Source organism: Bubalus kerabau, chromosome 5 (assembly GCF_029407905.1).
Source record: "Bubalus kerabau isolate K-KA32 ecotype Philippines breed swamp buffalo chromosome 5, PCC_UOA_SB_1v2, whole genome shotgun sequence".
NCBI classification, from domain to species: domain Eukaryota; kingdom Metazoa; phylum Chordata; class Mammalia; order Artiodactyla; family Bovidae; genus Bubalus; species Bubalus kerabau.
Genome location: NC_073628.1, coordinates 64437832 through 64461239, shown reverse-complemented (window position 1 = coordinate 64461239; position 23408 = coordinate 64437832). Strand labels below are relative to the sequence as shown.

Here is a 23408-nt window from a genome sequence, read left to right as displayed (position 1 = left end):
ATTATCATTTAAATAAAAGAACAAAAGGATAGTAAGGAAATGCAGTAGGAGAAAACTAAGATAGTTTAGAGTCAGTGAGAAATGTACTTATGAAGGATAATCATTTTCACATTCCTAAATTAATTTGTTTATATGAGCAATATGTTTTTAATAGGCCAGGCACATAATCCAAAGTTTGTGGAGCATAACACTCTAAATATACCAAATGTTTACTTTTGAAGAGTATTAGTTGTACTTCTTCAGATTGTCATATTTTTAGATTGATTTCACTTTTATGTGTCAATATTTGATCATGAAATTTTATGGACAAAATTATAGAAAATAGTATGGGTAACAGAGGCAGAGAAAGAAAAACATTTAAATGTCAATTGAGAGTACTTTGCTTCCATTTTAAACCTATAGGAACCCAAGGAAAATATTTTGTATTATAAATACGAAAGCAGCAAAATCTCAAAACACATAGCATCATTGAAATGCTAATATTTTTCTGGGTTAGAACATGATTTCCTAGCTTCTGCAACAACCCATTTTTTCCTAAAGATGTATCTGAAATATATACTGTGTTTTAAACATAAAATAGTTTTATGTTACTAGTTGATACATTTACTTTCATCTATTTTCTTTTCATTATTTTTATCTTTTTTACTCTTTGTATATGTTTGCTGTTCTTAGAATTGTAAAAACTCAGAATTATTCGTAGGTTTACTTAAATTTTCCCAAGTCAATTTACCACTGATACTTTTGCTCCCTTTGCAATCTTTCTAGAAATTTAATTGCAGTCAAGTAGCAGCATATAAAATTGTCTTCTTAAAATAAATAGAGCAAAACAATACAAAATGTCCTTAGAATCTACTGGCAGCCATAAACCTAATTTGGACACTCTGCTCTGGTTATTATTATTGTCATTTTCAATTCCCTGTTCAGTTGTTACATAGCCACTTACCATTTCTGTAACTATATTCGATGACAGTAGATTTTTTGTAACATACACAATTGTGAATATATTGCAAAATTAGGAAATGTAAGAATAAGAATTTTGACCATAGTATATTGTTCATTCAGTTACTACAATAAACACACTGTCTCATAATACGTGCACATTTTAATCATCAATTTCTTTGGTCATATAGTTTATAGAGTAGCAATAGTGTTCCCCAATCACCACTAGTGCGGATCTCTAAAATGCCGGACAGGTATTTGTACCACAGAATAATGTTAGCATATTTAATTTATGGGTCTATTATTTTTCTCATGAAAATCTTAAGTGGAAAATTTGTGTTAAAAAGTAGAATTCCTCAGGAACCATTGTTATGCAATGAATTCCTTGTGCCTGCAATGCCTGATGCTTTATTCCTTGAAATGGTCAGTGCATGATGTGATGTAGGATCAGTTCCATATTGTGGCCTGTGCTTGTTGAACTCCGAGTTGGTACAATTTGAATGTGGAAAGCAGAGAGGATTTTCCCTTAGAATCATCCTCCCCTGATGTAGTCGACCTTCCCAGCACAGGTGTTTCTTTCACCTCCTTTCTTGTACTCTGAGTATTCTGCCTCCTCTGGGAGGCACTCAGGGGCTGTTGTCGCATTAGATGACCCTCTACATCAGTTGTCCCCAACCTTTTTGGCACCAAGAACCAGTTTCATGGAAGACAATTTTTCCATGGACTGGGGGTAGAGGGGATAATTCAAGTGCCTTACATTTATTGTACAGTTTATTTCTGTTATTATTACATAAGCTCCACCTCAGGTCATAGCATTAGATCCTGGAGGTTGGGGACCTCAGAGTCTAAATAAAATGCAAAACCTACAGGAGTGGATGCAGAATCAAAGCCAGAATGGTGCAGTGGGAGTCCTCTGCCAGTGTGTCATACCACTCTTCCTTTTAACAGTTACTAAGTTCTTCTTTTTTTTGCCTCCTTTTCCCCAGATAACTATGTCCTTTGCGGGTGGCGTCTCCAATATTCTTTTGGAATTTATTTCTCTTTTAGAGTTTCATCAGAATGCTTTTAGCCTGATGATTTCCTAAATATCTTACTTTAATTTTTTTTAAAATTTTATTTTATTTTTAAACTTTACATAATTGTATTAGTTTTGCCAAATATCAAAATGAATCTGCAGACTTGCAGTAGAGAAGAAGACAAAGATTAAAATTCCAGGTAACATTTTTTTACTTTTAAAGGAGAGGTAAAACATGCTGGGATAAGTCACATACAGAGTTAGATAACTAAGAAAATAAAAATGAGATGTAATCATTTTATATCATTTTGATTGAAAAAGTTCTAGGTTATTGTAGATTACAAAATAAACTCCTGGGAATGATATAAGTTTTAGACATTATAGTAGTTTTTCAGCAATGAGAGTGAATTAATAGACATTAGAATGCTTCCTCAAGAAATTATTATAATGGCTAGATTTTTTATTTTATTTTATACCATCTGAAGACAGATTATATGCTTAAAATTACCTTTAAATCCAATGAATTTGTGTACAAAATTTGCATTTGTTAATTTCCCCTTTTAAGGACATAAGCCCTTATGAATGTGAATATGATTTAGACCTTTTCATGTGTGGGCCATTTTACATATAAACACATAAATAAACTTTCTATCAGTGTGAATATTATTTAGAGATTTTCATGTTTAAATTAGTTCATATTTGAGTGTCTTGTTTAACATCATAATATAATAAATAGGATTTAGAGTATATTAATGATTCTTTCATTGTTAGTAAGAAAAGCAGAGTCATTCTTCAAAACTCCCTCTAAAATAATTAAAACATTCTTTTGCATGTGAACACCTACATATAAATACACTAAGGTGTATATAGGATAGTCCAAAGAATACATAGTAACATATAAATGGCAACAACTTCTATTCAAAATAAATGTGGAAAACAGGGATGCTTAGAATACCTATATTGGACAGGCAGGGGCAAAATGGCTCATTATTGAACTGGGAAATCAGAGAGGACTAGATGGAAGAAGCCACTTCTGACTGGGCTTGAGAATATGGGCAGTTTCATAATGTAATGTGTTATTTGTGAGGCAAATTAATTGCACTCTTTGAGTCACACAGTAACCAGATGGTATAATGGATTAATAATATAAATTTGCTCACAAAAGCTCTGAAAGCTATTTGAGCTCAGTCAGTTCTGTTGAATCTCTCCACAAAGTGCTTTGCGAAGAGAATGGCTCTATGCCTGGTGATATTAAATTAGGTTGCTTTTGAAAAAAAAAATACTGCATATTTTGATTACGGTGAAAATGAACACATTTTAAAGAAGGCACCCTTATAGATGGTTGAAAATAACATCAGTGACCAAATATAGCTGACCTTTGAATGTCACAAAATGTCATTCTAATCTTGAAGCATAGAGTGAAAAAGTTCCATTTCCTATGGTTAGAAAATGGTACATTTAGTTCCTGGCTTATATATTAACATGCCTAGAGCACCTAGTAAAAGTCTATTTCATGTTAAATGAAAAGAACCACGAGTGGTATACTTTCAGTGCAAAGATTTTTTTGTTGTTGTTAAAAATTCTCATCATATTTTGAATGATCAAATATTAGATACAATAGAGGACATTATCATTTCTGTTTCTAGCATACCTTGTAGAGATACAGCCATTGTAACAAAATGGGAATCAGTCAATTTTTATGTAAGTATTGATTATATATTTTGTGCTGAATAACATTTTACTTGGTAGGAATATGAACAAAGAATTTAAAAACATGGCTTGGGAAGAAGTAAAGTGCCATTGAAAAAGAGAACAAAATAAGACAAACCATGCATTGCATTTATGTAAAAGGATTCATAAGGATCTTACACTCTTGGAGAATAAGTAATTTAAGGTGAAATCATTGTAAAAGTTAATAACTTGGGAATACTGCAAATTGTTAGACATAAATAGGCTGAGCCAGGAACCATAGAGAAAAGTTCAATAGAGGATATTTTATGAAAAATGGTACAAAATATAATTTTTATAAAAGGAAGGAGAAGCAAGCTGAACTTACTGAGTACCTACTATTACTACATCCCAGATAATGTGTTACCTTGGGGTTATTTATCATTATCACTAATATCTACAAACATTTTTAAAGCCCATACACCTAACAGGTAGCTGCCTGTACTGAGATTAAAATTCAGGTTCATCACTGACTTGTGATTCTACTGCTCTGGTCTTATCCCTGCCTCTAACTTGTGTGTAGTTTTAAATGGAATGGCTCTAATGATGAAGAAATTTATACAATCTGACAGATCATTGTTTTGTTTTCAGACTTGGATTTATTCTATTTTTCTTTAATTTACTACAGTGTGACAATTCATATATTCTTATACACTCACCAATTGGCTCAATGTAGAAACAGATATCAGTGAACATAATGGCCAAGTATACATAAATAATATAACTGTATTATGTAATAAAAGTGTAAGCATACTTCAACTTGGAGTATAATCTTCAAGAAAAGGTATCCTTATATCTTGGTCATAAAAATAATTTGAGTCACTGGAGAGAGAAATAAAATATGAAACATTAAAGGAATAAACTGAGTACAGGCACACACAGATTTCTGAGAAAAACTATGCTTCTCAGTAATTAGTTATTTGTAGTCACGTACAGATGTGAGGGTTGGGCCAAAAAGAAGGCTGAGTGCTGAAGAATTGATGCTTTTGAACTATGGTGTTGGAGAAGACTCTTGAGAGTCCCTAAGATTGCAAGGAGATCCAACCAGTCCATCCGAAAGGAAGTCAACCCTGAATATTCATTGGAAGGACTGATGCAGAATCTAAAGTTTCAATACTTTGGCCACCTGATGCAAAGAGCTGACTCAATGGAAAAGACCCTAATGCTGGGAAAGATTGAAAGCAGAAAGAGAAGGGGACGACAGAGGATAGGATGGTTGGATGGTATCATCATCTCAATGCATATGAGTTTGAGCAAACTCTAGGAGATAGTGAAGGACAGGGAAGTCTGTCATGGTGCAAATTCATGAGGTTGCAAAGACTCAGACATGACTGAGTGACTGAACAACAAAAACAATAAGTTATGAATTTTTGATAAATGAATTACCCCACTACTTAGCATCATAAAACACCAAATGCTTAATATATTTTAATTCCTGTGGATCAGAAATGTGATAATAGTTCAATTGGGTGGTTCTGCCTCAGGGTGAGTGAAGCTGTTGGGTATGTGGTCATGTCAAGGTTCTACTGGGGCTAAAGAATCTTCTTCCTGCTTCACTACCTTGGTTGTTTGTGGCCTCAGTTCCTCACTGGAATCTGACAAAGGCTTCTCATCCCCACCATGTGAGTTTCTTCACAGGGCTGCTTACAACATCACAGCTTGCTTCCCTCCAGCAGGTGATCCAAGAAAGACAACTCATGGTGGAAACCATGGTCTCTTTAAAACCTAACGTTGGTTGGAACATACCATCATTTCTGCCAAATACTATTGGCTGCAAAGACTATAGTCTTGAGGTCATCCTAAAGATGACCTAAAAAAGGATGACCTAAGGAAGCTGTGAATAGTAGGAGGCAGGGAGGTTTGGCTGCCCTTTAGGAGATTGGCTACTTACACAGATCAGGGAATTCTATACAACCAGGAGCAATACCACTCACTCTTCTCCAAGAAACATTTTCAACATCTGCAGACAATTGAGTTTGTCAGAGCTTCTGGTTCCTAAAGAGTAGAGGCCTGAGATGTTTTTTTCTTATAAATTCTTTTCCATGGTGGTTTATCATGGGATATTGGGTACAGTTGCCTGTGCTATACAGTAGGACCTTGTTGTTTATCCATTCTGTATATAGTGGTTCCCATCTGCTAAGCCCAAACAAGCACTCCATCCCTCCTCCTAGCCTCCTTCCGCTTGCAACCACAAGTCTGTTTTCCCAACTGTGAGTCTGTTCCTGTTTCATAGGTAGGTTCCTTTGTGTCAGATTTTAGATTTCACATATAAGTGATATCATATGGTGTTTGTCTTTATCTTTCTGACTTACTTCACTTAGTTTGATAATCTCTGAGTTCATCCATGTTGCTGCAAATGGCATAATTTCATTCTTTTTTTGTTTGACTGAGTGGTATTTCATAGTATATATGTACTGCATCTTCTTTATCCATTCATCTGTTGATGGATGTTTAGGTTGTTTCCATGTTTTTGCTGTTGTGAATAATGTAATGTTGGGGTGCATTAGCCATCCTACAGTGCATAGGACAGGCCTCCAAGCAAATTATCCATTTCAAAACATCAATTGTGCTAAGTTTAAGAAACACTGTTCAAGAAATCTAGAAAGTGTGAAAGAGGCCATAATAGAAACAATTTATGACATATGAATTCTCTAAATATTCTTTGTATGCACCATTCTGAGGGAATTAATGAAGGAGATACTCAGGTAAAACAAAAGAATTAAAAATAATACCAAAAATAAAGTGAATTAAAATGATCAAAAATAAAAAAACATGTATGCTCAGGTAATATGATTTTACACACACACACACACACACACACACATACATGTAGAACCAATTAAAAGCTTTTGACAAATTAACTAAACATTTTGAGTTGCAATAAAAATTGCTTTTACATAAACTAAAATATATAACTTGCAAATAAATCTTTTCTTGCCTTTTTGATTTTCCTCTTTTATCCATGATTTAGGAATGTTCCTATCAAACCTGGAAGTAGGGTTATCATGTTTTTCTAATTTTTTAAATATTATTTAGATTTTTCCCTGCCTAGCAGAAATTGCCATCTGTGTATTTCTATATTTTTAAAGAAATAACTGAGCTTTTATTTGTTTTATAGTACACAGTAAATTTTGTAACCTTATATATTTTTTGCATCATATTTTGCCAAGTTTTTCCAAAATTTCAACCAATTTAATTGATATGTTCCATTTCACTTTTGTGGGTATTATAATTAATAAAAAATAGTTTAAAATATTAGTATTTTTTGAGAGAATTCCTTATAAAAAATCTTTCTCATGTTAAAATGTTCTCCAAAATGGTAACTGAAATTTACAATTGTGCTTGAAGTTAATGTCATTTAGAAAGATAAATACAAGAATGACAACTCTTTACCCACTCAGGAGGAAGTGCAAGTTTATCAGCAATGAATTCATAAAGAATCAACTGATAGTCAAAAATGAAGCATCAGTTGAGAATATTTTGGTAAAGAAATCAGCACTCTCCCAGAAAGTAGACTATGTACAGAGTAGTTCTCTTTCAATGCTAGTTACTCATTGTGGTCAAGATGCAGAAATATCTTTACGAGCTTTGTAAAACATCCCTTAAATAGTTTATATGAATGATACATTCTTAGGGGAACTTAATTTGTTAGTCCTTGAGATGAATTCAGGAGACCAGTATATTTTCTCTTCATCTATCTCCTGCCTTGTGAATTTAGCTTAATAGACATTCACCATGGGAATGCTCTGAGGGGTAAGGGATAAGTCGTTTGTATGTGTAAGAATCTGCCTACAATGCAGGAGACTCAGGTTTGGTCCCTTGGTGGGGAAAATCTACTGGAGAAGGTAATGGTTACCCACTCCAGTATTCTTACCTGGAGAATTCCATGGACAGAGAAGCCTGGAGGGCTACAGTTCATGGGGTTGTAAAGAGTTGGACACTACTGACTAACACTTTCCTTTTCACTTTTTGCTGTAACCAGGAGACAAGCAGATAGAATAGTTAGCAACAAAGCCATGTTCTTATAGACATTCAGCAAAAAAAAAAAAAAAAAAAAAAAGTAAAATTCTGATTCTACACCCAAAGAGACATGGGGGAGTTTATTCCTAGGATAAAGTAAATAAACTCAGCCTTGCCTGTATCAATGAGATATCAAAAACTTCCACGACTTAAAAACATACAACATAAGAGTTGTGAGTTTATTCAGGGGCCTTTCTGAGGACTATAGCCCAGGGGACACCCTCTCAGTAGCTCTAAGGGAACTGCTCTGAGGGATAAGGGACAAGTCATTTGTATGTGTATTTTTGGCTAGGGCATGCATGTAATTGAGCATACATCTTGGTAAAAGATTGCTTGCCAATCACAAAGAACACATATCTCAAGTTAATGATTTTAAGTGCTTTTCTGTGAATGGGAAGATGTAAGAATCAGAGTTCATAAATTTTTTTCTGGGATATCTCTAATTATCAAAGAGGCCTGTTTTTCCAAACACAGGTGCCTCATCCTGCTTTTTATCCTAACTTCCTCTTGGGGGGCTTGTCAATCAGCGACTGCAGTGGCTAATGGTTTAATCCCTCTCTTCTTTGTTTATCCTGTGATTCAGCTTAGAATCTTTGATGGACAAGTTAGTCTTGTGTGGGTTGAGATGCCTAGACTGTTTTAAAAAATTATTTATATATTTGGCTGTGCCAGGTCTTAGTTGCAGCATGGAGGACTGTTTTTTGTTTTTTTGTTTTTTTAAGTTGAGTATGCAAACTCTTAGTTGCAGCCTGTGGAATCCAGTTCCCTGACCAGGAGTTGAACCTGGGCCTCCTGCATTGGCAGCACAGAGCAGAGTCTTAGTCACTGGACCACCAGGGAAGTCTCCCTGAGTTGTTTTGTGTTGGTCTCAATGCCTAGAATCATTCACCTGGGCTCCAGGTGAACTTCCCACAGACATCTCTCCTTTCCAAACCAGTAAGACCACTGGACTGACCCTTGGGGTTCTTATTATGATTTCAAGATGACTTGCAGTAATAACCAACAGGGAAATTTGATGAAAAAGAAAATGTATTACTTACAATGATTGGGGCATACGAGGGGCACTCAGTGAGGTCATGGATTGAGAGAGAAGAGTATGCTTAGGTCTGGGGTTCTTTTATTGGAGTTGAGAATGAGGGTCTAAGGTTTCTCAGGCTTAGTCTTTATTAGCAAATTTAAAACATCAGAACAGGTATTAAAGCCTAGGAAGAGAGAAAAAGGAGGAAAGGGAATGCATGACCAGTTATCTAGATCAATCAGGGTCTTTCCATTGAAGGAGATTGCCTGAGGGAAGGGGGTCATGAATGTCCAGTTGTCCTGGCTCTTTAGTCCTGTGTTGGGAGTGTGTTTTATGTTTATTAGAGATCCACTTTGTTGAAGTGGATGCTCTATGAAGTGGATACATTGCCAAGAAAAAAAAAAAAAACCTTAAGTTGGGCACTCGAATTACAAAAAGAAAAATCACCTGTCAGGGCATCCACTACCTGAGTCCACAGGTGTGAGGATTTTGGCCAAATCTGGTAGAAACTTTCAATCCTTAGAAGCCCATTAGGCAATTGCTAACAAACACCTCTCTACTTAAACAGTTTGCCTAAATGCTTAGTGACCCAATAGGGAACATATAACAAAGAACAGGAGAGTGTCTCAGAAAGAAGTAAAGTCTAAGACAAAGTACTTTAAAAAAAACTGGGGAGACTAGAATCAGTCTTTCTTTGGTCTTGGCAAAGTGAGTCAGGTTGCAAAAAGAGTTGAGAGTTGCTTGAGCAGTAAGTAGAATGCATGAGGCTGTGGAATTGCTGTTAAATCAGTTTGCCTATAATAGTCTAGAAAGGTGAGTCTGAATGTGCTGCTTAAGTGTTTGTCTTGCATATCAGGTTAATTTTTTTGGAAGTGATGATACAGTTTTGCAAGTTTTGGTTTATATATCTGTTCTTAGGGGCTTGTTTTTATTTTATGCACCATTTCTGTGTGGCATGTAGTACATGTTTCTTTAAGATATCTCACATTCAGTATTGATAGAAATGAAAATGTCACATTATTTTGAAAATGACAAAAGAAAAATATTTTAAATACATGAAAACCTTACATTTATCTTCACTCTCATGAATGGCTCTGATGTCGATTTCAGATGTATTCCTCTTTCCCTACATCAACACATACCTCAATAAGTAGGACTCTTAATTCAAGCATATCATTCAAAGGTAGATCACATCTAAGTAAACATAAAAACACTGAACAGCTGAATCACTGATGCCTGAAGTTAGGAAGGTTGTTTAATATTACACAGTGTCACTGATTTTGCATATTTAAATAAATTTTTACTGTGCACTCAACCTAAAAATTATTCTATTCTTGCCCAAGTTCAGTCCAGCATAATACATATTTTCTACTTCAAAAGAGCATAGAGAGAGGAATCATTTTCAGGCATGGCTAACAGATGAAATTTCAGAACCATGTTTTCAAGAAAGGTAAATTTTATTGCATGAAACTGGTCAATTGTTGAATAGTTTTACAGCAGTTGGGGAATATACATAAAATCTGAGTTTTTATATTTTAGGCAAAGTTAATGACTTTCTCTAAATTTGGAATATCTATCCTTTAAAAGCCTGATTCACTTGGTCCTTCAATTATTGTAGCACTGAGGATTCTGGTGATCATAATACTTATACTCTCTAACAATCATCAGTGTTAGAAGATGATTATTTCTACTTGAGGTGATCCAAGTTAAGAGTGCTAATAGGGAGTGAAGAGGAAGAGAATCGATGGATGGATTTATGTCTATGTCTGTGTGGGTAGTGTGTTTGCACTTTATGTAAGAATGTAAAGGGAGTTTTCTCGGGTAAAGCCATCTGCATTTGTAAGTTAGATACTTCTGTCAAACTCTGCTGCTGCTGCTGCTAAGTCGCTTCAGTCGTGTCCGACTCTGTGCAATCCGGTAGAGTGCGGCAGCCCACCAGGCTCCCCCATCCCTGGGATTCTCCAGGCAAGAATACTGGAGTGGGTTGCTATTTCCACTTCCAGTAAATGAAAGTGGAAAGTGAAAGTGAAGTCGGCTCAGTCGTGTTAGACTCTTAGCGACCCCATGGACTGCAGCCCACCAGGCTCTTCCGTCCATGGGATTTTTCAGGCAAGAGTACTGGAGTGGGATGCCATTGCCTTCTCTGGTCAAACTCTATTATTCTATATATAAACAACATGGATAATGTAGGTAAATAGTTGTAATACACATTTATAATCATAAATGAAAGCTAAAACCAAACTTTACTAATGTCCCAATGTAATTTAATCTTTTTCAATTTATTATTTTTATTTGTCTTCACTGGATCTTAGTCGAAGGATGTGGGATCTAGTTCCCCAACCAGAGATTGAACCCAGGCCCTTTGCACTGGGAGTGTGGAGTCTCAGCCACTACACCACCAGGGAAGTCCCTCATTACAATTTAATTTATATGTGTGAATGAAATTCGAAATCCACATATATTAAAAATAAATATATTAAATATATTTATAACAGCATTTTTCTAATCAGTGTGCTAGGGGATAAACTGCCATTTATTTATTAGAACAGTAAGAGAGACAAGTAAAAGTAGAGCCATTTATTGTGTACTGAAATATAATCTGACATATATTTCTTAAAAATTATTCTATTATGTATAAAAGAATAAATTCTATAGAAGGAATCCTGGAGTTATAAATCAACAATATTAGAGTCTGAAATAATTATCTTCCCAACAGTTATTGAGGCATTTTAAATATTGATGAACTTAAAAATATGTGTGACAAATTCATGTTTTATTTTATTAAAGTTATACCAAATAAAGAAAACAATGGTATTGCAGTAGCATGCCAAGAAAGAGAGAAAGCTGTATTGCTCGACATAAGCTCAAGAACAGAAGGAAAAATTAGTCTGGATCCCTTTGAACACTTGTTTCCCTTCAGTTTCAAATTGACACTCAGAGGTATATGTCACCAAACTGACTAATGTGGTCCAGAACAGAAAGTAAAGTGCCAGAAAAATTCTTTTTCAGATTATGTCAAGATTAAAAATAGCAATTTTAAAAAATGGTCTGTGTGTATGCCAGTTTCAAAATGTCAGCTTCAATATGGTATGGTGGCTAAAAAGGAATGAAGAGTGGCATGGAGCAATGATTTCACAAATAGGAAAATAACTTGAAATAAATATAAATGTCTCTTTCTGATATGAAATGCCATTGTTCACAGCTAAAATACACACCATTATCCCTCCAATGTTTATTTCCATTCTAATTTTCAATATATCTATGAGATTTTCCAATTGAATATATAAAATAGATATTCTAAAGACAGGCATACTTATACTTAATACCTCCATGATTATTCAAAACATACTTCAAGGTATTTTCATATGGTTTAGTAAGCATTAGCTTGCATAAATTAAATGATGGAGAGCATGATTAGAGATTGAGTTACAGCTTTGCAATTTTTATATATCCGAGGGGAGAAGTTAATCAGTAACCAATATGATGTTTCATTTTACAATGATTTCACAGACACATTCTGTAGAAAGTGTATGCTCTTTTTGATTCTTTTCTGTTTTTATTATCTAAGTTAAAGTTATAAAATTAGGTTTACTATACATTAAGCCTTATGGGTTGCAGAAATCATCCACTGAACATTGATTTCACATATTTGCCAAAGTAAAAGTTTTGGGTGTTTCATGACAGAAGTTTACTAATTACATATAACAGCTTCCTAGAGGAAATAAGGGTATTGATCACATGTTGACTCCTGAAGCTTTTTAGCATTTTATATTTACACAACAGTGTATGTAAAACTTGTGCCAATGAATAAATAAAATAAATGAAAAGTAAAAACTGGTGTCTGGAATAACAATATCAGATTGGTGTATTTTTATAGCTATTCTGGTAGATATCCTAATTACCCTTACTGTGATGGTGATTTAGTCACTAAGTTATGTCTAACTATTGTGACCCCATGGACTATAGCCTGCCAGGCAGCTCTGTCCATGAAATTTCCCAGGAAAAAAGAGGGTGGGATGATTTGATAGAATAACACTGAAGCATATACATTGCCATATGTAAAGTAGATGCCCAGCCCAAGTTTGATGCATGAAGCAGGGTACCCACAGCTGGTGCTCTGTTACAACCTAGAGGGATGGGGTGGGATTGTATGTGAAAGTTCAGCATGGGGGAGCCCATGTGTAACTGTGGCTGATTCATGTTGCTGTATGGTGGGGATCATCACAATATTGTAAATTAATTATCTACCAATTAAAATAAATAACTAAATAAAGTTTAAAAAATACTGGAGTGGGTTGCCATTTCCTTCTCCAGGGGATCTTCCTGACCAGGGATGTAATCCAAGTCTCCTGCATTGCAGACAGATTCTTTACTGACTGAGCCACCAGGGAAGCCTAACCTTACTGTAATTATATTTACAAATAAAAATATGTGCTACAAAGTAGTCTCTCAAAGTTTATAGTAATATTCACTACCAAGGAGAGAGCCTCTCTGCCTTAGCCAATGATATACTTTTAGATTTTTTCTGCATCTTAGCTACATGGCATCTTCTTTGAACATGCTTCTATAAAACTCTTCCTCTCTGCCTTATTTGATTGCAATACCTAGTCTGTCTAGCTCATCACCAGATTATTTATTTTCTCATGAATAAACTTGAATTTGATGCCTCAGACTTGTTTGACCTCATGCCAGGAAGTACCAAGTTGAGTAAGGGGTTGGTGGTGAGGAAGAATCACAGTAGACATTCATCTAAGTGAAAGCTAAACTGAAATCAAAATGTACCGAACTCAGGAGAGGCACTGGGGTTGGGTAGCAAAGCCTAGTCAGGACATATCAATAGACTTATGGGAAAGATCCATGGAAGCCAACAGTTGCAAGGGTTCAATCAATAATTAGATGAATTAATACAAATATTAAAACCAGTACATGGAAAATGAGGTTACATAGGTGAGGTTAAGCAGGAGGAAGAGGAGTAATGCCATGTATGCACAGGAGCCAAAATAAAATCCAGCCAGAGAACTAGATGCTTTCTTATTATGTATTCTTTTAATTTCTGAATAGTACATATGCATTCTGAGTGAAAAGAAAGAAAAGTGAAGCCGCTCAGTTGTGTCTGACTCTTTGTGACCCCATGAACTGTAGCCACTAGGCTCCTCTGTCCATGAAATTTTTCAGGCAAGAATACTGGTGTGGGTTGCCATTTCATTCTCCAGGGGATCTTTCCAACCCAGGGATCAAACCTGGGTCTCCCACATTGTGGGCAGATGCCTTACCATCTGAGCCACCATGAAAGCCCTTGTGTATGAAGCAGCCAGAGATGACAGTTCAATGCCACCTCTTCAAATGATGGTCAGTGGTTTGATGAAAACTCTATTTGGAAAAGTGAGGATATATTCAAGTCTAGATCACATTCCCTACGTGCTAACATTCCACTGAAAGGGAATTAGAATGAACAATTTATATAATACAGTTGGATATAATATGCTTTGGTATCGAGAAAGATACATTATTGATATAGTTAGTGACTACATAAATGATAACTTTCACTAGGCACATTTGGAAGCATTTAACTCACATGGACACATACAAATATATATAATACATTCATACATATACCTATTTTTCACAGTAAATTTTCATAACAGCGATGTGGACATTTATTAGGTACATTTATTATCTTTATTTTAAAAATGAGAACACTGAGATGCAGAGAGATCATAATACCCACCCAGTGACAAACAATTCATTAATGTTGGAGCTGTTATTTTAAGCACCGTTTGGCGCTGGGCTAGAAGAAGCACAAGCTGGAATCAAGATTTCCGGGAGAAATATCAATAACCTCAGATATGCAGATGACACCACCCTTATGGCAGAAAGTGTAGAGGAACTAAAAAGCCTCTTGATGAAAGTGAAAGTGGAGAGTGAAAAAGTTGGCTTAAAGCTCAACATTCAGAAAACGAAGATCATGGCATCTGGTCCCATCACTTCATGGGAAATAGATGGGGAAACAGTATCAGACTTTATTTTGGGGGGCTCCAAAATCACTGCAGATGGTGACTGCAGCCATGAAATTAAAAGGCACTTACTCCTTGGAAGGAAAGTTATTACCAACCTAGATAGCACATTCAAAAGCAGAGACATTACTTTGCCAACAAAGGTCCGTCTAGTCAAGGCTATAGTTTCTCCAGTGGTCATGTATGGATGTGAGAGTTGGACTGTGAAGAATGCTGAGTGCCGAAGAATTGATGCTTTTGAACTGTGGTGTTGGAGAAGACTCTTGAGAGTCCCTTGGACTGCAAGGAGATCCAACCAGTCCCTTCTGAAGGAGATCAGCCCTGGGATTTCTTTGGAAGGAATGATGCTAAAGCTGAAGCTCCAGTACTTTGGCCACCTCATGTGAAGAGTTGACTCATAGAAAAGACTGATGCTGGGAGGGATTGGGGGCAGGAGGAGAAGGGGAAGACAGAGGATGAGATGGCTGGATGGCATTACCGCCTTAATGGATGTGAGTCTGAGTGAACTCCGGGAGTTGGCGATGGACGTGGAGGCCTGGCATGCTGCAATTCATGTGGTCGCAAAGAGTTGGACGTGACTGAGTGATTGAACTGAACTGAACTGAACTGGCTCCATTAACTGGCTCTAAACCAACCCTTGGTTGATTTTCCTTCAGTTCATTTCAGTCACTCAGTCCTGTCTGACTCTTTGAGACCCCATGGACTGCAACACACTAGGCTTCCATGTCCATCACCAACTCTCAGAGTTTACTTAAACTCATATCTGTCCATTTGAGTCAGTGATGCCATCCAACTGCCATCTGTCGTCCCCTTCTCCTTCCACCGTCTATTTTTCTAGCATTAGGGTCTTATCTAAAGAGTCAGTTCTTTGCATCAGGTGCCCAAAGTACTGGAATTTCAGCATCAGTACTTCCAATGAATATTCAGGACTGATTTCCTTTAGGATGGACTGCTTGGATCTCTTTGCAAGAAGATCCTCAAGAGTCTTCTCCAATACCACAGTTCAAAAGCATTGGTACTTCAGTGCTCAGCTTTAGTCCAACCCTCACATCCAAACATGATTACTGGAAAAGCCACAGCTTTAACTAGATGGACCTTTGCTGACAAAGTAATGTCTCTGCTTTTTAATATACTGTCTAGGTTGGTCATAACTTTTCTTCCAAGGACCAAGCGATTGTTAGTTTCATGGCTGCAGTCACTATTGGCAGTAATTTTGCATCCCCCCAAAATAAACTCTGTCACTCTTTCCACTATTTCCCCATCTATTGCCATGAAATGATGAGACCAGATGCCATGATCTTAGTATTCTGAATGTTGAGTTTTAAGCCAACTTTTTCCCTCCATTCTTTCACTTCCATCAAGAGACTCTTTAGTTCTTTGCTTTCTACCATAACTGTGGTGTCATGTGCATATCTGAGGTTATTGATATTTCTCCCAGCAATCTTGATTCCTGTTTGTGCTTCGTCCAGCCTGATATTTTGCATGATGTCTCTGCATATATGTCAAATAAGTAGGGTGAAAATACACAACCTTGACATATTCCTTTCCCAATTTGGAACCAGTCTGTCCTTCCATGTCTGGTTGTAACTGTTGATTCATGACCTACATACAGGTTTCTCAGGGGGCAGGTAAGATGGTGTGGTATTCCCATCTCTTTAATAATTTTCTGCAGTTTGTGTGATCCATACAGTCAAAGGCTTTGGCATAGTCAATAAAGCAGAGTAGATGTTATTTCTGGAACTCTCTTGCTTTCTAAAAGACCCAACAGATGTTGACAATTTGATCTCTGGTGCTTCTACCTTTTCTAAATCAAGCTTGAACATCTGGAATTCATGGTACATGTACTGTTAAAGCCTTGCTTGGAGAATTTTGAGCATTACTTTGCTAGCGTATGAGATGAGTGCAATTGTGCGGTAGTTTGTACATTCTTTGGCATTGCCTTTCTTAGGGATTGAATGAAAACTGACATTTTTCCAGTCCTGTGGCCACTGTTGAGCTTTCAAAATTTGCTGGCATATTGAGTGCAGCACTTTCACAGCATCATCTTTTAGGATTTGAAATAGCTCAGCTGGAATTCCATCACCTCCACTAGCTTTGTTCATAGTGATGCTTCCTAAGGCTGACTTGACTTCACATTCCAGGGTGTCTGGCTCTAAGTGAGTGATCACACCATCATGATTATCTGAGTCATGAAGGTCTTTTTTGTATATTTCTGTGTATTCTTGCCACTTCTTAATATTTTCTGCTTCTGCTTCCACACCATTTGTGTCCTTTATTGTGCCCATCTTTGCGGGAAAAGTTCCCTCGTTATCTCTAATTTTCCTGAAGAGATCTCTAGTCTTCCTCCTTCTATTGTATACCTCTATTTCTTTGCATTGTTCACTGAGGAAGGCTTTCTTATCTCTCCCTGAAATTCTTTGGAACTCTGCATTCAAATGGGTATATCTTCCTTTTTCTCCTTTGCCTTTTGCTTCTCTTCTTTTCATAGCTGTTTGTAAGGCCTCCTCAGACAACCATTTTGCCTTTTTGCATTTATTTTTCTTGTGGATGGTCTTGATCCCTGCCTCCTGTACAATGTCATGAACCTCTGTCCATAGTTTTTCAGGCACTCTGTCTATCAGATCTAATCCCTTGAATCTATTTGTCACTTCCACTGTATAGTCCTAAGCGATTTGATTTAGGTCATACCTGAATGGTCTAGTGGTTTCCCCTACTTTCTTTAATTTAAGTCTGAATTTGGCAATAAAGAGTTCATGTCTACAGTCAGCTCCCAGTCTTGTTTTTGCTGAGTGTATAGAGCTCGTCCAGCTTTAGCTGCAAAGAATATAATCAGCCTGATTTCAGTATTGACCATCTGGTGATGTCCATGTGTAGAGTCTTCTCTTGTGTTGTTGGAAGAGGGTGTTTGCTCTGACCAGTGCATTCTCTTGGTAAAACTCTGTTAGCCTTTGCCTTGCTTCATTCTGTACTCCAAGGCCAAGTTTTCCCATTGCTCCAGGTATTTCTTGACTTCCTACTTCTGCATTCCAATCCCCTATAATGAAAAGGACATCTTTTTTGGATGTTAGTTCTAGAAGGTCTTGTAGGTCTTCATAGAACCGTTCAGCTTCTTCAGCATTACTGGTCAGGGCATAGACTTAGATTACTGTGATACTGAATTGTTTTCACAGATGTAGATATAAACATAGATAATGAAACTCAAATTATAAAGCATAAATGTACACACAAAACAGATATAGGCGTCAACGCTTTTCACTACATTATCTAGAATAGTCAAGAATGGTGTCTTAGGAGAAGACACCAAAGCACACTCAAAAATAAATTATAAAATGTGTGAGGGTTGAGATATAAGAAAGAAATAAAAACATTGAAAACCATGGACTAATGCAATTTCCCTCCATTTTATGAAAAAAATTTATTATGAGATATTTCCTGCCACTTTATAAAAAGATGATATAAAATGTATATTTACCATAAAAACCTTCCCATCTTTTTTTTTTTGCAGATGAAATAATGTGAATACACTTATACTTTTCTAACTGCATAATTATTATTTTATATGCACTGCGAATGTGAGCAGTATTTTTTTTTTTTTTTTTTTGCTATGTGTGTTCAGTAACAGTGATTCTGACAAGAAACGTTGAATCAACTAAGCCAAATATATTTTTAAGGAAAACCAAAATAATAAACAGCTTACTCAATTCTAAGAGTTTGACCAAGCTGTTAGGATCAGCTTAGGCTTATCCTTATTCATACTTACAAATAATCCTGGAGCCTGACAGACAATATCAACAAAATAATTGCTTACTGATTTATTTATTCTCTAAATAAAAAGTAGGAAAAAATTAAAAGTATTTGATAAATTAAGCCTTCTATGTACCATATCTTGTATGTGAGTGAGTGATAGTCACCCAGTTCTTTCTGGCTCTTTGTGACTCCATGGACTGTAGCCTACCCAGGATCCCTTGTCCATGGAATTCTCCAGGCACAAATACTGGAGTGGGTCACAATCCTATATCTTGTATAGAATGCCACAAAGGCCAGATCTCACTCATGAAATATTCACTTAAATGCATAATATAAATGTAAAAGGATGCATTTTATAAATGAACTGATAGGGAAACTGAAGGAAGTTAAAACAACATAGGCTTGCTTTTTAAATTGAAATATAATAAAGTATTATATTACTGTATATTTCAACCATTGTCATTAGAGTTTCTAGCTTTCCACTAAGTTTAAGGTACTGATGAAGAAAGAAAAACCCTTCAGAGGAGCAAATGTTACTCAGTCGATAAAGAATCTGCCTGCAATGCAGGAGACCCAGGTTTGATCCTTGGGTGGGGAAGATCCCCTGGAGGGGGAAATGGTTACCCTCTCCAGTATTCTTGTTTGGAAAATAACTTGGACAGAGGAGCCTGGTGGGCTGCAGGCCATGGGGTTGCGAAGAGTAGGACATAACTGAGCAACTAAACTACCAACTTAAAATCCAAGGTAAAATTCAATTGGATTGTTAAAACATTTTAAAATACTCTGTTATATTTCATTATTAATAACTTAACATACTGAAATATGGAGAAGGCAATGGCACCCCACTTTAGTACTTTTGCCTAGAAAATCCCATGGATGGAGGAGCCTGGTGGGCTGCAGTCCATAGGGTCTTGAAGAGTTGGACACGACTGAGCGACTTCACTTTCCCTTTTCACTTTCATGCATTGGAGAAGGAAATGGCAACCCACTCCAGTGTTCTTGCCTGGAGAATCCCAGGGATGGGGGAGCCTGGTGGGCTGCCATCTATGGGGTTGCACAGAGTCGGACACGACTGGAGAGACTTAGCAGCAGCAGCAGCACTGAAATAAATTCCTCTATAGACACAATATATGAGCAGTTTGATCACATACTTTCTCCTGATGAGAGTGGAGGCACACAAAAGTAGCTTTTGAATTAGAACTTCTAGAAGGCTGCTTTGTGTGGATTTTAGTCCCACTTAACAAGCTAATTCCAGCTCACAGCCCGCTCCCTGCCACCCTCCCATTAGCCTCCCATCTGGCAGGCTTCCCTCGTTTGTGCTGACTGGGTTCCTTTGATTGCTTCATTTGGGATGAAATCAGGACAGTGCCGCTGACATCAGCCTGTCTCATCCAAACTGGGCCGATCAGGTAAAATCAGAGAAGAGGGAGCTGTGTGAGCTCCTGCGAGTTTGGACAGGAGTACATGTTGTCCTTGTTCCTCCTTCAGGTTTTACATCTCTCAACTGATAGATGAGAGGAAAATCTTTTGCAGAGAAGGTTTTCATAAAACGTACCTCAAAAGTGTTTCAAAATTATCTAATCTCACCCAAGCCTCCTCCTCCCATATTCTTATGATGTAGATATCTGTACCATTTAGCTAGTCTCCTAAGTTAGAACGTGTCTCTCCAGTGTCTTCCCACACTACCTCCCAACCAGATTATGCTCTTTGTTAAAATATTATTCTATTTACTGTAACTTATTAAAAGCAAGCTACCATCTTAAAATTTCTGTACTAGTCTGCGCATTTTTCATGAAAAGCCTGTGGGACCTCTCTAGAGATGAAAGTTCTCAAACTTCAATATTTTCTGCCATTCATACTTATCATCTCTCTGGTTACACGCCTAACTCTTGTCCCTGTAAATGAGAGTTCCTTTTTATTAATTTAAAGCTATTGCTCAGTAATAAATATTAAATTTGTAATAAATGGAAGTTAGTCATAAACATAATATCTTCATTCTTAGCTGTAAAAATGCTCTGATTCTCTTCCTGACCCGGGGATCAAACTTGCACCTCCTGCATTGCAAGTGGATTCTTTACCACTGACCCACGCGGGAAACAGCAGAGTTTTCATTTGTTTTCATCTATTTTGCACCCCCTACAGCCTGTGAAGGGAATTAGGGGGTCACCAAGGTGAATGATGTGCCCCTGGTGGTTCTACAGCCTAGCTGAGGAAACAAGCGTGTGGCAATCCTGTATCACTTATAGGGGATTCTAGCAAACTGCCCGTTCTGTCGGCCAGCATCTTTCTTGTTCTGGACAGTACATAAATCTGTCCTCTATTTTAGGGTAAGGCACGAGCCCTGTCTTCCAAGGTTGTTTGCTGTGCAAACATCCTTGACATGATCACCCAGAACAAAAGATAAGATGCACAGAAACTGGGAAACCCATGAAGAATTGTTTCCTAATATGCATTAATTACTGAATAGTGGTTTTAAAAAATTACAAAAGGCATTTGAAAGTTTCTAGTCAAATAAAGCAAAATGCACAATTTAAATTAATGTTTGTGGTAGCTTGTACTGTATTTAAACTGTGTATCAAATTTTCCATAGTAACAGCATAAGCATTCATTATTGTTTTCACTTAATAGAGTCCATGTACATGTTCTTATCAATTGTCATCAAATTATTTGGCCTTTTGATCTGTTAAATGAAGTAATCTTTAAGAGCAGGGATGGCTAATAGGTGTAAACTCACATTATATGTTTACTAGCTTGGTGTTTCAGTTCCCTTAAATGTTGAGTTAGAAAAATTTTGAAGTTCCAACTGTGCTCAGTATATATATATATATATATATATATATATATATATATATATATATACACACACACACACACACACACACACATATATATATAAAAACACTTAATGACTGATTTAAACTGTTTTTTTTTTATTTTTATACTAGCTTAAAAACAAAGCAAACAAAATACCAATTCATTAAAACAACATGCTGAGATTCACACAGCTATTTATTTTATGAAGCATTTTATTTAATGTAAAATACAGAATACAAATATTATTTATAACTCTTTTCTTTTTCCTATGTGTTTAATTACCCTCAGCAAGAGATAGTTCTAAAGCTAAGACAAAGATTGAGCTATTTCATTAGCATGCACATAGAGTATTTTGACAAAAACAAAAATATTTAGCAGTTGAAACAGGCTGGACAAAGCAATCTGTCTCTGAGAACACTGAAAATATGCAGTGAATTCTTTAGTTGATGAAAGAAAGAAAAACAGATGATTCAGAATGACCTGAATAAAGAAGATTTGAATCCTGTTCTTGGTGTAGAGTTAATGTGAGTCATCATTGAGCCTTGCCTAATGGTTCCCTTAATTTTCCTGAATTTAGTTCTAGTCTCTACTCAGTTCTGGGTGATCTGCTCACTTATTTGATAAATGTATGCTTATTTTTTTTAATTATTATATCTGTCCATACTCTTCCATACTCTTGATGTAGCTTTCAAGTTGTATATGTTTAGTAATAGCACATATTTGAAATAAACTCTGTGCCATTAGTAGGGTGGCTTGGGAAATACCAAGCATCCCAAAAGAGAATTTGCATATAGATATGACTGTCTAGCCAAGGCTATGGTTTTTCCAGTGGTCGTGTATGGATGTGAGAGTTGGACTGTGAAGAAAGCTGAGCACCAAAGAATTGATGCTTTTGAACTGTGGTGTTGGAGAAGACTCTTGAGAGTCCCTTGGACTGCAAGGAGATCCAACCAGTCCATTCTAAAGGAGATCAGTCCTGGGTGTTCTTTGGAAGGAATGATGCTAAAGCTGAAACTCCAGTACTTTGGCCACCTCATGCGAAGAGTTGACTCTTTGGAAAAGACTCTGATGCTGGGAGGGATTGGGGGCAGGAGGAGAAGGGGACGACAGGATGAGATGGCTGGATGGCATCACTGACTTGATGGACATGAGTTTGGGTGAACTTGGGAGTTGGTGATGGACAGGGAGGCCTGGTGTGCTGCAATTCATGGGGTGCCAAAGAGTCGGACATGACTGAGCGACTGAACTGAACTGAACTGATATGGACTCCCCAGGTGGCTAAGTGGAAAAAGAATCCACCTGCAATGCAAAAGATGCATGTAGGAGATGTGAGTTCAATCCACAGATTGGGAAGATCCCCTGGAGATGGAAGGAAATGGCAACCCACTCCAGTATGCTTGCTTGGCAATCCCATGGACAGTGGAGCCTGGTAGGCTTCAGTCTGTGGATCGCAAGAGTTGTACACAACTTAGCAACTAAACAACAGCAAACACGGCAGTACTATAAGGTGGAATATAAAATCTCTATACCCACCAGGAGGAGGGGATGCTGTGTGAAAGAGTTACAGTAGGCATTAGCAAAGCAACTATATATATATATATATATATATATATATATACACACACACACACACACACATTTTTTTTTTTTCTTAACAGTCTGCTGTGTATTTACTAAACTAAAAAGTGCCAAAGTGCAAAAGCTCTACCTTAGAAAATAGGGTGAAATAATTCAAGATTGACTTCTGTGTGTTCTTCCTGAGGGCTCTTAACAGAGCTTGGAATGGAACATTGTAGATTTTAGCCCCTAGTTGTCGGGGCGAGGGGAGGAGGGTGGCTAAACTTTTGGCAACCATATTGTTGACCTGGAGACTCATATGTAGCAAAACAAACAGTAGTACATCAATTGAGTGATGCAAAGGATTGTAAGATTCACTAGTCCTGTCACAGAAACCATCATACAAAATTGTTTGGTTTTAAAGTGACAGCCAGCATCACTACATTAAGAAGCTGCAATGCTGCCTGGAAGTATTTCTGATAAGTTGATCTTTCCAATAGAAATGACACTGCCAGTTTTCTGTTTGTACCATTGATTTTATATAGGCTCTGTTGGT

At 36.8% G+C, this 23408-nt stretch overlaps 1 protein-coding gene across 10 annotated transcripts in view; it reads left to right on the top strand.

The window, feature by feature from the left end:
- LOC129652815 (craniofacial development protein 2-like) overlaps nt 1-23408 on the top strand; it is a 641831-nt gene that overhangs the window by 576316 nt on the left and 42107 nt on the right. The gene's annotated exons all lie outside the window — the stretch shown is intronic.